Source organism: Mytilus californianus, unplaced genomic scaffold (genome assembly GCF_021869535.1).
Source record: "Mytilus californianus isolate M0D057914Y unplaced genomic scaffold, xbMytCali1.0.p SCAF_3, whole genome shotgun sequence".
NCBI lineage: Eukaryota > Metazoa > Mollusca > Bivalvia > Mytilida > Mytilidae > Mytilus > Mytilus californianus.
In genome coordinates this window covers 96,709,040-96,723,904 of record NW_026262679.1, presented here as the reverse complement: position 1 = coordinate 96,723,904, position 14,865 = coordinate 96,709,040, and positions in this window count along the sequence as shown.

Genomic DNA, 14,865 nt, shown 5'->3' with positions numbered 1-14,865 from the left:
ACTGTTGTCCCCTGCTCACAAAGGGGAGGTGGGAGTAGAATTTCGAGAAGGATAAGTCAATTTAAAAGATATTTGTGCACTCTGTTTACATCCACTAAAATCACGGAGTAAAATTCTATTTACAGCATTTCAAAGCACCACAATAAAATCCATAAAAATGTAATACTAGTACAATGAATTATTATCTTGCCGAGAATTTATATGCCACACATCTGATATATAATTCTTTCTTGTCATTTTATCTTTTCTATACTTGTTGTACTTGCCAATAACGAAATCCATCTTTTCTTTCTCGTGTAAAAACGAAGTTCTCGAACAGTATGACCAAAATTATCTTAAACATTAGGGAACACTATTTATATCCATATATTACCATGCAATATACATTCTAGGTTTACTGCATGTACATGTATTTACTCGTATAGCAAATAAAGAATCGGGGCTAGTGATAAAAAAAATAAAATAGGCGCTAATGAAAGAATCAAATCGGCGCAAATTAAAGATCGAAATTTTCTTTAAATCGGCGCAAATCTCGTACGCCCGTGTAACTTTACACTGGTATATTTATATGACTTACGCTTAGAATTTTAACTTAATATGTGATTTTCAAAACTGAGTTTTCAGAAGGTTAGGCCGATAAACAATACTTTCTAGAAGTTTCGATATACTGGCAACGTATGTATGATGAGATTAACTTATTTCTTTAAGATTCTCGTTAATTAATGGTGATCTTGCAATGAAGTTAAATTTTATCTATACTGCTTAATTGACAAAATCTTATAGTAAAAATAAAAATGATAAAGGTACATTGTATTTTGTCTTTTGTTTCATTTCAAATTGTCTCAAGGAGAAATGATAAAAATATAAGAAATTAATATACTGAGTGAATGTGAATTAAAATAAAAACTTACGGTTTTTAAAACTAAACTTGTTGTAAATTTAACTTATGACAAAAACAATTGCTTCAAGAATAAGATCCAACATAAAATTTCTCACTTTCAAAAAGCTACAATGACCGGAAAGATTGAAAATAAATTTCGATTTTCAATGCCGGCAATCCGGCTATACATACAACCTTGTCTTTGTTTTAATTTCCAAAGTGAGCTATTTAGATTCATAATATTTCATCCTGTTTTGAGAAATACTTTATAGTTTTCAACGGAAAATTATTTCTTAGATTCTAAATCTATTTTTGAATTAAAAACTTATTTGTATTTTATATTTACTGTCTCGTTTATTCAAAACACGTGAGGTAGTAATAACGGGGATCGTATTTTATGATAGGTTAAATGGATGTAAAACGTTTTGGAATCAAAAACTTTAATTCATATATTATACCTATAATTTAAATTTTCTTATATTTTAAATATTTGAAGAAATAATGAATCCACAAACTAGATGGAATAATTTGTATACGCTCGTCTTAGTCGGGACACATAATGGTATAAAGAAGTCCGTCCGTGCTAATGTCTGTCCGTCTGTCAATAGTAGCGAAAGTGTGCGCTAGGGCGAAGTTCTGAAATTGACGCGACAAAAAAACCCACACATCTTGTCTAATATAGTCAAATAGTCTGTAAGTAATCATCTTTCATTTCTCTTTTTATTTTCAATGATTTTGCTAATGAGATGGAGAGGACAAAAACAGACTTTCCTTTCTAAAGCGTCGTAAAAGGTTATTTCGAACAATTTTTCATTCCGACGGATGGTGTTTCTGAAGGTTAATTTTGTGCGGCAACAACATCATGAGATCTGATACTGATACATAAATGTGATCGCTTGTATTACCGGATAATAAAGTAGGTGAATATAGTTGTTATTCTTGATTCTTAAAAATTTAAATGTGGGTTTCAAACGTCCAATTTGCAATGTTTTTTCAAACCGTGCGACAACAAGGAAAACTTGTACTATGACGTCAGATTCAATGTTCTGAAGAACGACAACACTTTTCTTCAAAACGAATGAGAAAAAAACATGAAAATTAATCATAACTTTTTTGAAAGGTCGGTGACATATACATTTTTTTGCTTTATTTTGAAGAGTACACATGGCACTTTCTTTCTTGAAATTTTTATGAAAAAATCACTGGTAGATATTTTTTAATAATTGAAACGTTTTTCATTCTTGCGTTTTATTTTTGGCGGGAATGAAATAAATCATATTTTTTCAGATCAAAACAATAAGAGTCTTAAAGTCTTGAACCTGTATTTGATAGACACAAATCTACTCTTTAACATGAAACAAGAATTATGCTTGTAGGTTTGATATAATGGTATTTTTTGAGAGTTTAAATAACAAGCAAATATCATGTTAATATTCGGGAAAACACGAAACTGAGGTTGCTATAGTGACAAAACTAAGTCGGTGACCCCCAATTTTTTTTATCATATTTTGTTCCTCAAAACATGAAATACCTTCACACAAAATTTTAAGGAAAAATCACTGGTAGAACTGAATAGGCTGTTTGGTCTTTAAAGTAGGTATTAATGGTGCAGAAGATTTTTTTTTTATATGGATTTTCCATCCCAGTCCTTTAAACCTATTGGATGGGGAAAGTTATGATTTGACTTTGGCTGTATGATAATGATTCTACTGTACATTATGGATATGTATAATTCAAGATTTATCACAATATATAGATTATATCATAATTGTTGTTCATGGTGAAATGTATGTCCACTAAGTTAATTTTAATAAGAAATGAGCGCTTGATGTGATTTGTTTTTGCATCAGTTAACTGTATTAAGATTTTCAACAGGTTCCTTCTCCCTTTGTTTTTCTTTCATAATGGGTTGGGGGAGGAATTTAAATATCCACATTATGTACACTCCTGATGTTGCACCTCAATGGTTTTGATCCCTTTAAGAAATTTTTGTAAATACCAATTACAAACCAGTGAGAAGTTTCTTTTATGTGGTATTGGCTCTTATCCATTGTTGACTACCAGATAATGACGTCTAGATGTTTGATTTTGGTAAACTTGTATCTTCTGGTTTATGTTTCATTGACTTTTATCCCACATCTCCTTTATATTTACTGGGTGCCAAAAAAAAATGTCTGTGTCTTATACATTTGTTTTTGCAAATTGAAAAAACGATCTCTTCTCACAGCCTGTTTTTATTTTATTTTTTTCACATTTTACATGCATATTACCGTCATTATATTTGTCAAATGTTCAACAGTTCAGTTTTCACCTTATACATTTGTAAAATAGGAAAATACATGTAATACATGCACACTTATAGTTAAAATGTAATTCAAATTACAGTTGTGTTCAATAATTGTTTGTCTAATATAGTTTGTAACTACACAATATAGTTTAACATTTGCAAGGGTAATAGGTCGCCATGATACATGTTATCAGGATTGAAATACATGGGCTTTCTTTTACTGAAGGGGTCATATTACAATAGGGTCGGGGTTAATCTATAGTTAGGGTTAGGTTTTAGAGATAGGGCTAGTGTTAGTGTTACTGTTACTATAGTATAGCTCTATATGGGTTGGGACCCTGAAATAATGGAAAGCCCATGTATTGCATTCCTGATTTTGCTTATCTTTGCTTTATCACTGATCTAACCGTACAAATTAATGTTTTCAATGGATCAATAAATTTTCTGCAGCAGTCCCTCCAGTGTTGTTGTTTTAAGACTTTCTACTTTCTAAATTAATGTTTTGATATATAGTTACATTTTTGTTGTACACACATACGTATGCACATAGTGATTTTAGATCATGTTGTTGTATAGTGTAGTTTATATCATAAATTAATATAAGGCCAATACTTATATATAAAAGTTAAAAAAAAAAGTGCAATTTTTTCTTTGAATTGAAGGTCTTCCGTTTTAAATGCTGAACACATTTGTGTCTTATGTTGATTATTTGGAAACAAAACTAGTGATTTATCTATGTAAATGAAATATTCCTAAATTAGACGAGGTTTGCTTTTCACCTAGGTTCATAGGACTAATGACAAGATGTAAACCTTAAAAAATTAAACAGAAACGAATATGGCTATTGATGAAACACAGGCCTGTATTGTGCAAAATGTTTTGTGTAAAGGGTTGATTTCATATTAACCTATTCTTTTACTTAAAAAAGTATAATTTAAGTTTATAAATTGAATGCAGATAGGACTCATGGACTTATTAGAAAACTAAATTTGTTTAACAGCTCAGTAAAATGAAAGATATCATCATTTTCAATACTCAAAATCATTACCATGACATCGAATGTATTTGATATTTGGATAGTAATATTTTTAAAATTGAGTTCTTCTTTCACTATTTTTTCAAAAAATCTTGCAGGGTTTGATGGCATTAATAGCTAAATAAACTGCTTTATAGATAATGTTTGTCTTTTGTGAACATTTAGATAGGGATTTATGTCTGCCTGCTGAAATAACTGGGTTTATGTGGTCTTCAATTGTCAAATAAAAAATGAATAAAATATAGACAACAACAACTATATTAGCTGTAGGTTGAAAGTTTGATTTCTATGTTACTTGTAAGAAAAAACAACCACTGTATACCCCACAGGGATCTACTCAAGTAGCCCTGCAGTTCACCAAATAAAAAAATGTTCAATAACTATTCCAGGCAATCGACTATCACTATAGTTATAGCAAGTTACCTTGTTAAGAAGTGTGGTTTAATCTGCTCTAACTCTCTTGATTCATACACAAAAATGTACATGCTGTAACATGAAATTGTACAATGTTAAAGGAAGTATTGTAAAAACCATTGGGACAAACGATGTAGTGTTTTGATTAAATATGTTACATTTTATATTAAATACATGTTATCTGAAGAACTGCAGACTTAATTGTTGGTTTTAATTGTCTAAGTATACCTTATATTCATGTACATTGTATATATACAATATATATTTATATAATCTCCTCAGGGAAAGAATGGGACCATATTACTTAATCTCAATGTAAGATGAATATAGTATGCTCAGATTATCAGGCCTAGTACTTTAAGAAATTCCATTAAATTAGTTTTGCCTGAACGAAATTCCATGTTGTAATGGAAATACAGACTTTTTTGGCGACATGAAACATAGGGTAATTTTAGATAGTAAAGATGCAAGAACTTCATTAGCTAACATACATGTTCATGTTAAGAATATTATTTAATCATGCTGCCCTCTCATCATCAAGATTAAGGGACATTACTCTTAAAAGTCACTGGTACGTTTGTGTCAACCATTTTCATCAATACATTCTAAGATTCTAGGTTACATAGATCATTTTCCATCTGTTTCAACTAAATGCTAAAAATGCATTGATGAAACTGACTATTACAAACATATTTCTGATTTTAAGAGTTGTCTTCCTTAACACAGTTCAACCACCCTTAAGCTTGATAAATGTATCATGGATTTGTTACCATTTAGGCCTTTAAAGAATATTTATTTAGGGTAAACAAACCAAGTTCCTTCATCTCTTTGTCAGGTAAAGAAAAAAATGATTCACACTGACAAATTATTGTCTTGCACCTCAGCAACAGTATTTACATCTATTTCCATCCAATTGATCAAGCCTAGTGTTAAATTAAATCAATTTGAAATTTTGAAATTTTGGGGAGTTTTGCAATTTTTTACCCATAGTGAACAATTCTTCATTCAAAAATAAACCATAAACTTACATTTTTTTCTCCATTTGACATAAATTAATTCTTGTTTCTCTAAAGTATATTGGAGTTGATTTGCAAAATTGTTGTCCTATGTTTTTGGTCTTGTGAACAATTATGATTTACTATGCAGAAGTTTTTATTTATTAATATATAGAACTATGAACTTGATGCGGAGGCCTCATAAATCGAAAAAATCTAGTCAGCTGTAACAATGTTATGTAAACAAGATTTATTGCTAACTTTATAGAGGTGGTGTAAAGTGAAACATAAATACCTATCAATCAGACATTCTGTTTTGTAAATATCGTATATAGTCTGTAATATTTATTCAAAACAAATTCAAGCCACTTGACTGAAGTTTGTAATAGATTTTCATAATGCATGTTTTAAATTATATTATATCATTTTTTTTTTGTTGATAATTTGAAGCCTGCAAATTTTTTCAAAATAGATAAATTTGGATCGGGGAACTGCTTCATAAAGCATGATGGAAGACTTGTTTGTAAGTACTTATTACTTAACAAATTTGTTTTAGGTGAATTTGTCTTTTTTTAGTTTAAATCCCCTGATGAATTTATTTATGACTAGTGCATATTAGATTTAGAATATTGCTATGTGCCAGCATTTTTTCCATTTGGTAAAAATAATTCATTAGTGCTTACACCAAATATCAGTTTCCAAACAAGTTAATTGGTGACTAATTGCTGAAGTGTTACTCCTAGTTATGGATTCTTTATTGAACAGTTTTAAACTAGGACATCATACTTTTTTTACCCCGATCTCGGAATAGGAAAATGTAAAAAGTCACATGACTTAATCTGGTTTAGTGTATTATATAGCTTAATTTCCTTTCCTTATCACTTGATCTGCACCAATCATGTTTACTGTGTTATTAATAGTGTATAATATTATTGAAAGGAACTTTGGCCCATTTATCTTACTGTGTGTATGTACGGATAGGGTCCTGTAACAAATTAAAATTGTTGACGATGTATAAAATTATAGTGCATTAATTGTTGAAATTTGTGCTCATGTCATATTACTGTTTATTATTGTATATTTATAAATATAAGTTACGTTATGAAATATGAGAGAGAAAGAAAGAAGAAAAAGAAAGTAAGAAAACAATGAAAGTGACAGAAAACTCAGAGTGAAAATTAACATTATTGATGTATGTGTTTGAAGAGTCAACACTAAGTGCTGAAATGATTAAAAAAAATATTTAAAAATTTTCCTTGTTCATTTTTGTCTCGCCTTGACGGATTCAAAAAGCGAGACAAAGGTATGCTGTTTCCGGCGTCAGCGGCTTCAACAATGTATTAGTTTGTGATTAGGTCAGTTTATTGGGAACCACTAGTGGTAGGTCAATAATATTTGGTATGCAGTTGTATAAGCATTAGCATATCTCATTTCCATGGAGATTATTTGGCCCCGTCCACTCAGTCATGGTCTATTGACTTTAAAACTTTTGCTTAGTTTTCATGTATTAGTTTGTGATTAGGTCAGTTTAAAGGGAACCTTTAGTGGTAGGTCAATGATAATTGGTATGCAGTTGTATAAGCATTAGCACATCTCATTTCCATGGAGAATATTTGGTCCTTACCCCTCAGTCATGGTCTATTGATTTTGAAACTTTTGTGTAGTTTACATGTATTAGTTTGTGATTAGGTCAGTTTAAGATGAACCACTAATGTTAAGTCAATGATATTCGGTATTAAGTTTCATTTCCATGGAGATTATATAACCCCACCCCCTAATTATGGTTCATTGACTTTGAAATTTTTACATAGTTTACAAGTTAATGTTTGTGTTTAGGTTTGTTTAAAGGGAACAACTTATGAAAAGTCAATGGTATTTGGTTTGCAGTTGTATTAGCATTGGCACATCTCATTTCCATGGAGATTGTTTAGCCCTGTACCTTCAGTCATGGTTCATTGACATTGAATATTTGCATAACTTACATGTTAAGGTATTGCTATTTTAATTTCAACATTTGCATTATCAAAATAACAAATAGGCGAGACATATCTCTGTGTTAACAGTTTATATATATCTTTAACAGACAGGCATTCTTTCTAATTCTCCAGTGCTATGATTGAACAGGCTCACTTGTTAGCTCACCTATCAATATAGGCAGTTTGAAGTATTTTCCATTTCTTGAAAATTAATGTCCGTCTGTCAATTTGAAGCCTTTTTTATACGACCGCAAAATTGTATATTGGTATGACGTCGTCGCCGTCTACGTCGTCCGAAGACACATTGGTTTTCGCACAATAACTTAGTTTAAGTGAATGGATCTCTATGAAATTTGACCATAAGGTTCATTACCACAAAAGGAAGGTTGGGATTGATTTTGGGGGTTATGGTACAAGCAGTTAAGGAATTAGGGGCCAAAAATAAGCATTTTTCTAGTTTCCAGACAATAACTTGTGGAACGGTGTATGGATCTCTCTGAAATTATACCACAAGTTTTCATACCACAAAGGGATGGTTAGGATTTGCTTTGGGGGGGTTATGGCTCAAACCGTTTAGGAATTAGGGGCAAAAAAGGGGGAAAAACAAGGGTGTCCTGGTTAATGGACAAATACTTTTAGTACAAAACATAATTTAAAGCAGTGTAAGGGAGGTAATTCAAATACATCATTTGAATTACCTCCCTTACACTGCTTTTAAATTATGTATAAAGTAATGGTTAATGAACAATTAAAACAATGTAAAATCGGTGTAAGGGAGGTAATCCAAATACAACGTTTTGATTACCTCCCTTGCACTGCATTTAAATTATTTTTAAAGTAATGCATATTTATAAAGGAAGACCAGTAAAAATATCTGCAAATGTTGCATTTTTTTTTTTTTTACAAAAAAATCCATATGAAAGATTTTACACCATATTTTAAATTCTATTATAAAATAGATTAAGTTAGCACTATGGTAAATTTAAATGGGTAATTATGGTTGCAAAACTCCATTGGTAATTTGAATTGAGATTATGACCATATCTTGAGGGAAAGATTTTTTTGGGGGAAAAAGGGGGGCGGTAAAAAGAAATTGTGGGGGGGTCAATTTTCTCTCATTTCAGATTTCAGAAATTAAAAAGAAAAATTCTTCAAATATTTTTTTTTTTGCCAAAAAAAAGTGTGTATGTGTGGGGGGGGGGGGGGTTATACGCAACAGCATAGTGTATTGCACAAAAGCAAAAAATTGAATATAAATTCAAATCGTATAACCAATTCTAAGTTCTTTGACTACAGTTATTCTGTGTCCGAAACCTTTTATGTGTCAAATATTTAGTTACAATCCAAATTCAGACCTGTATCAAGCGCGAATATTGCGTCTATTTTTGCCCCAACTGTTCTGGGTTGGACCTCTGTGGTCGTATCCAGCTGTGCTCGGCGAAGCAATTAATTAGAAAATGTTATTGTTTCGGAAATCACTTGGTTAGTTACAACCAAAGTTGGCCTAAGTCATCTTTAGGATGATTAATTTGAATTTTTTTCCTAAAATTCTGTTGCAAGCCCAACAGAATCATCTTTGATATAAATATTTTGCAAAGGTCTATTATAATTTGTTGTAGATGTGCGTTTTGTTCCATACCTTTGATCAAATACAGTGATTGGACAAACTAATCATGAAATGGCAGGTTTTCTAATCCAGGGTCAGCCCTCCTTGTAGATACTGATCTGATATTTGTTAATAAACTGTACAATGGATAGATATAGATTACAAGTCTTTTATTTTGCTTGATATACTTTCAAGTTATAAGAAACTTGCTTTTCAGATTAGTGTTAGGGAGGATTGAAAACTCTTTAACATTATTCAAACTGTTAAACCGATTTATGTACTTTTTCCAAGCCTGGAGCAATATTGGGGTTCAATTTACATTTTTCCTGGTTATACATTGTAAGATTTAAATTTTGTGATGAAAGAAGTAAAATGATTTTTATAAAAATTCAAAAATGTAAATTGCCAGAAAAATATGTATTTTCCAAAGTTTTATAATGCGATCAAATTCATTAAGCAGTAAACTTTTATAAAAAAAAGTACTTTCCCATTTTGATTTACTTTATTGTCTCGCATGCGACAAAAGTCACAGAATGTGAGACATGGGGATTACTATATGGAGGCAATGTAAACTATTTGTATAAAGCTTTATATTTCAGACAGGAGAAGACCTGGATGCTTCATATCTTGTATGCAGATACCTTATGTCATGAAGTTTCCGTCTGTCATATGTCCATTGTCCTTGACCTCATTTTCATGGTTTCTGCGACTGCTTGAAAAACAATTATGTTTTTTTTTTGTAATATGAATTTCTCACTTATTATGAGTAATAGGATAACTATATTTGGTATAGCGGTTCCTTGCAGCGTCTACATGTCCATCAGACAGAGTTCTCCTGACCTCGACCTAATTTCACGGACCAGTGATCAAGGTTAAAGTTATGTAATTGGGTCAGTTTCTCAGATACTATAAACAGTAGGTCAACTATATGTGGTGTATGGAATGATTGTAATGGGTACATGTCAGTCTGGCAAGTTTCATCTGACCTTGACCCCATTTTCATGAGTGATTGGTCAATGTTAAATTTTTGTGTTTTGGTCTTTTTTATGCCCCTGCCATAACAGAGGGGGCATTAAATTTTACCCTTGTCTATCTGTACATCCGTACATACGTACGTCCTATTGTTGGTTTCCGTTCTCTAACTCTAGTTTGCCTCAACCAAATGTTATGAAACTTATACACAATGCTTATTACCACAAAACACAGATCAAGTTTGAATTTTGGTGGTGTCACTTTAACTATTCTAGAGTTATGCCCCTTTACAAATGGAAAAATTACTGAATTTTTCGTTTCCGTTCTCTAACTTAAGTTTGCCTCAACCAAATTTTATGAAACTTATACACAATACTTATTACTACAAAACTCAGATCAAGTACAAATTTTGGTAGTGTCACTTTTCTTGTTCTTCAGTTATGTCCCTTTATAACTTAATATGATATGCAAGCTGGGGCATCATCTGTGTCCCATGGACACATTCCTCATTTATTTTCAAATACTATAAGCAATAGGTTAACTATATTGATGCATGGAATGATTGTAACGTGTATAAGTCTGTCTGGCAGGTATCATTTGTTTTTGACCTCATTTTCAGGATTCATTACTCAATGTTAAGTTTCTGTAGATTAGTCCACTTCTCAGATACAATAAGTAAAATGTCAACTATATTTGGTGTATGGAATGATTGTAAGGTTTACATGTCTGCCTGGCAGGGTTCATTTGACCTTGACCTTGACCTCATTTTCATGGTTCATTGGTCAATATATAGATTTTCCCTTGTTGAGCCTGTTTATTGGATGTTATGAGCAACTGGTTAACTGTATTTGGTGTATGGAAGAAAGACTGAAATCAATGCTACATAAATTGGCTGACCATACAATGTATCAGTGTCTCAACTCACTAGTGATATGTTTTCATGGTCTTAGATCTTAGATAATGTAATAGTCCTTTGATCTGTAAATTTGATGAGTGTATCCTATTCCTGATTTTGATATTTTGACAAATTAGCATGGTGGGGGATTCATGTAAAGTGCATGCCATTCTCTCTGTTTTTGTGAGATTTGAACGTTGGTAAACTAATTTTTCCTCAAATTTTAAGACACAGTCTATTTAAAACAATAAAGTTCTATATGAAAAATGGTTGTTATTCACCAACAGACGTCCTCAAACCTTTCATTTGGCATTAAGTGTACTTAATATAAAAATTGTCTAAATAAAGTAAAGAAATATAAGAATTACTTTTGCACTGTAGGTAAAAGATCCCAAAAATACAATAGCTAAAAGTGTTTGTCTTGTATAAAGAAATTTTTGTTTGAATTTCGGATTTATTTAGTTTAGCCATTGTTTAAAATGGAGGAATAAAATAGCAAATTGAAGGACAGACATCACTATAACCAAACTAAAGGAAGAAGATAAAAACGATTCATAAAACACAAACACTACTCTGAAATTTGAAGACCGAGTAACACGAACCCTAACAAGAAACTTGGGTGCAATGGCTTGGACACCAGTCTTGTTGCACATTACAAGCATAAAAATGATAACTTGTTCGATTAAGTTACAAAAATAGACAGAAGATACAGAAATTGACAATCAAACATCGTAAGTAAGATATAACTGAGGAAGGATGGCAGGATTTTATGGTCATACTTCACAAAAGATCTTTAGAAACTGTCAACCAAGTAGAACATTCGAAGGTTCTTGGCCAAGGAGATTCCCTGTAAGCAATATTTCTGTATTAAAAAATCCACGAACTGCATGCTCTTGAATAATGTTTCAATTGGTAGACATATACTCTATATGTGTTGCTGCTGAAATGTTTTACACAAAAATGGAAGTTTAAAAAAAAGAAATTTTAAGGAGCCTCTTTTCCTGTATTTTAGTTCTTAAAGTCATTTTACACGAATTTCTGGTAATTATAATGTTATGGAAATAATTGAATCAATGGATGTATATAGACTAAACAAAGCCCTCGGTATACGTTTTTTAAACATTTATTACGAATCCATAACGTATTATAATCGCCAAAAAATTACATTCTGTGATTGCTGATCGAAATCTTTGGCTGCTAATTGAGTTAAACATTCTTATTTTGGTGCCGAAGACTAACACTGGTGCATTCAGAATGTTTGGACTTGAAGTCAATATTGAGATCCTTCAACGCATGTTTGTTATTCATAATTTAAGTCGCAATTGGCTGGGTAAAGGTATTATAGATGATAGGTACAGACTTGTCCTTGAAGTACAAGAAGCACACACAGATGGGTTATGAAAAGTACGAGAACACTAAACAGATTATCATATTCCCTATGTTATTTTTCTTAGAAAGAGGATCTACGTGCTTAAAATGTATGCAATTAAATCGGCTGTGATCTTGAATGCACAGATGGAACATGATCGACATTTCGGCTTAAATCGGTTCTAGGGGATGACTCGAACTCACAGTGCGGTATGAGCTTTTGCACATAGTTTGAAGGACTGACTGTTACTTTGAAATAAAGAATAGTAAAACAAATGTGGTGTGCCTATGCTGTTTGTTTGTCGGAGTGCATGTAGGGATTTTGCGTGATGAATTAATGCAAAAAAATCTTATTGCCATCTTCAAAAAACATCGTCCATAATACTTGCTAGTTTTTTTTTATGAAAAATGTCTCCAAACATCCCGGAAAAGAAATAACTGACGAACAAAAGTAGTAGGCTCGGCTCGGATCGAACAAACCTTTTCAAATAAAAGTGATTGGTAGAAGCATATTTAATAGGGTACCAAACCCATTTTATGACATCATTCTAGTATCACTTGGAGTCAATGTCCTTCATCGGGCTTGGTTGTATCATGATAAATGTTTTATTTACTAATGCATTCCGCACCGTCAAACAACAGAAACCCCTAAGCAACAGTTAGTTGTCAGTTTATTTTCTACTTATGAATTTGAATGTCCCTTTGGTATCTTTCGCCTCTCCTTTAGCAACGTTTCCATGATTTGAATGAACCATGGCTTATTTCAATTATTTTGAATGACAAAAAATGGCAAATATAAACCTTCGGATATTTCCAAATGAATGCATGGAGATAAACTCCACCTGGTACTTGTTTTGAATATACATATATCTATTATTCGTTTTATGTGTTTGAGCTTTGGATTTTGCCATTTGATAATGGACTTTCCGTTTTGAATTTTCCTTGGAGTTGGGTGTCTTTGTTATCTTACTTTTTATATTTGTCAATGGGAATTTTGTTTTTGATAGGTAAAAAGAGGTTATAGTTCAATGATATCGTGATTAAATCATGTTCGTAATGGTTCAGTACTGAGATTCTTATCGTTTACCAAATAAGAAAAGTAGTGATGAAAATGAGCAAACGTTATATATGAATATGTTTTAGAAATAAGCGACAAGGATAATGTTTTATAATGATATTCAAGTCTTACAAAAAATGTTTCAATAGTAATTTTCAATAAAAGAGAGGCAGAAGATACCAAAGGGTGAATCTAGAATCATAAGTCGGAGAAAAACCGACAAAACCAATCAAAACCAGACAAAACCAGACAAAACTAGACAAAACCAGACAAAACTAGACAAAACTAGACAAAACCAGACAAAACTAGACAAAACCAGACAAAACTAGACAAAAACGAAAATCGACGAAAAGACAACCAACATTATATATAAGTATAGGTATAGTTTGAGACGTACAACAGATGGTATTATATATTTAGTGTCCTTAATCAATTACGTAAATACACCAAAATATTCGGATATCGCGAATCTTCCTATTTGCAAACTCAAAAACCAAGATTCCAGGTTGTTGATGAGGATATTATCTTTAGTATGAAAGCAGAATTAAAGTACATATAAATTACCAGCCGTTAAACACACTTTCAGTTACTATGATTAGATCCAACGAATGCCTGTATAAAAAAAATATTATGCCCATATAAGTACCGATTATCAGGTTGTCTGTATATTAATATTGTAAAATATCAGCTACGATTCACAATATGAAGCTTTTTGTCGAGTGAGCGCAGCGGACGAGTTCAAAAAGGCTTCATATATTGTCTCGACGAAACACAATAAAAAACACACAAAACACACACACAAAACGATAATATTTTGAAAAGAAAGGCGGGTCCATTCCCCAAACGCCTAAGTTGATAAAGTAATTCTTAATCATACAAGGCTGTTTGATATTTTTATTCCCTTACGGTTAAATGTTTCCCCCTCTAATTAGAAAATGTCTGCTTTTTAAAGACAACCTTTTAATAACTTTTTAAAAATCTAAACATAGCCGATAAAATCTTGGAACCAACAGTCGTATGCATCTCCTATATTTAGACTGTGAACTATTATTGTGAATGTAGTTTCATCAATAAATTCACAAATAAAAATCAGTTTAAGAAATTCACGTGAATCATTATTAGTAATTACATCAATCCCTATACATAGTCGAGATCTGATTTTAGAGTTGGAACGATTTAGGGATTTACATGGGAAATATCGTCTAATAAAGTATTCAGTTACAAAGCAGTCTTTTCATATTGTCAGCAATTCATGTCAATTTTGAAATTCGCATATAAGTGGACGGATTTTAAATGTCATGAATCCGACAAAGACTGAAACCTGTAGGAGCCTCGCCTGTTATGGCGTAGTCTTATGCGATATAAAATGTCACTAAACT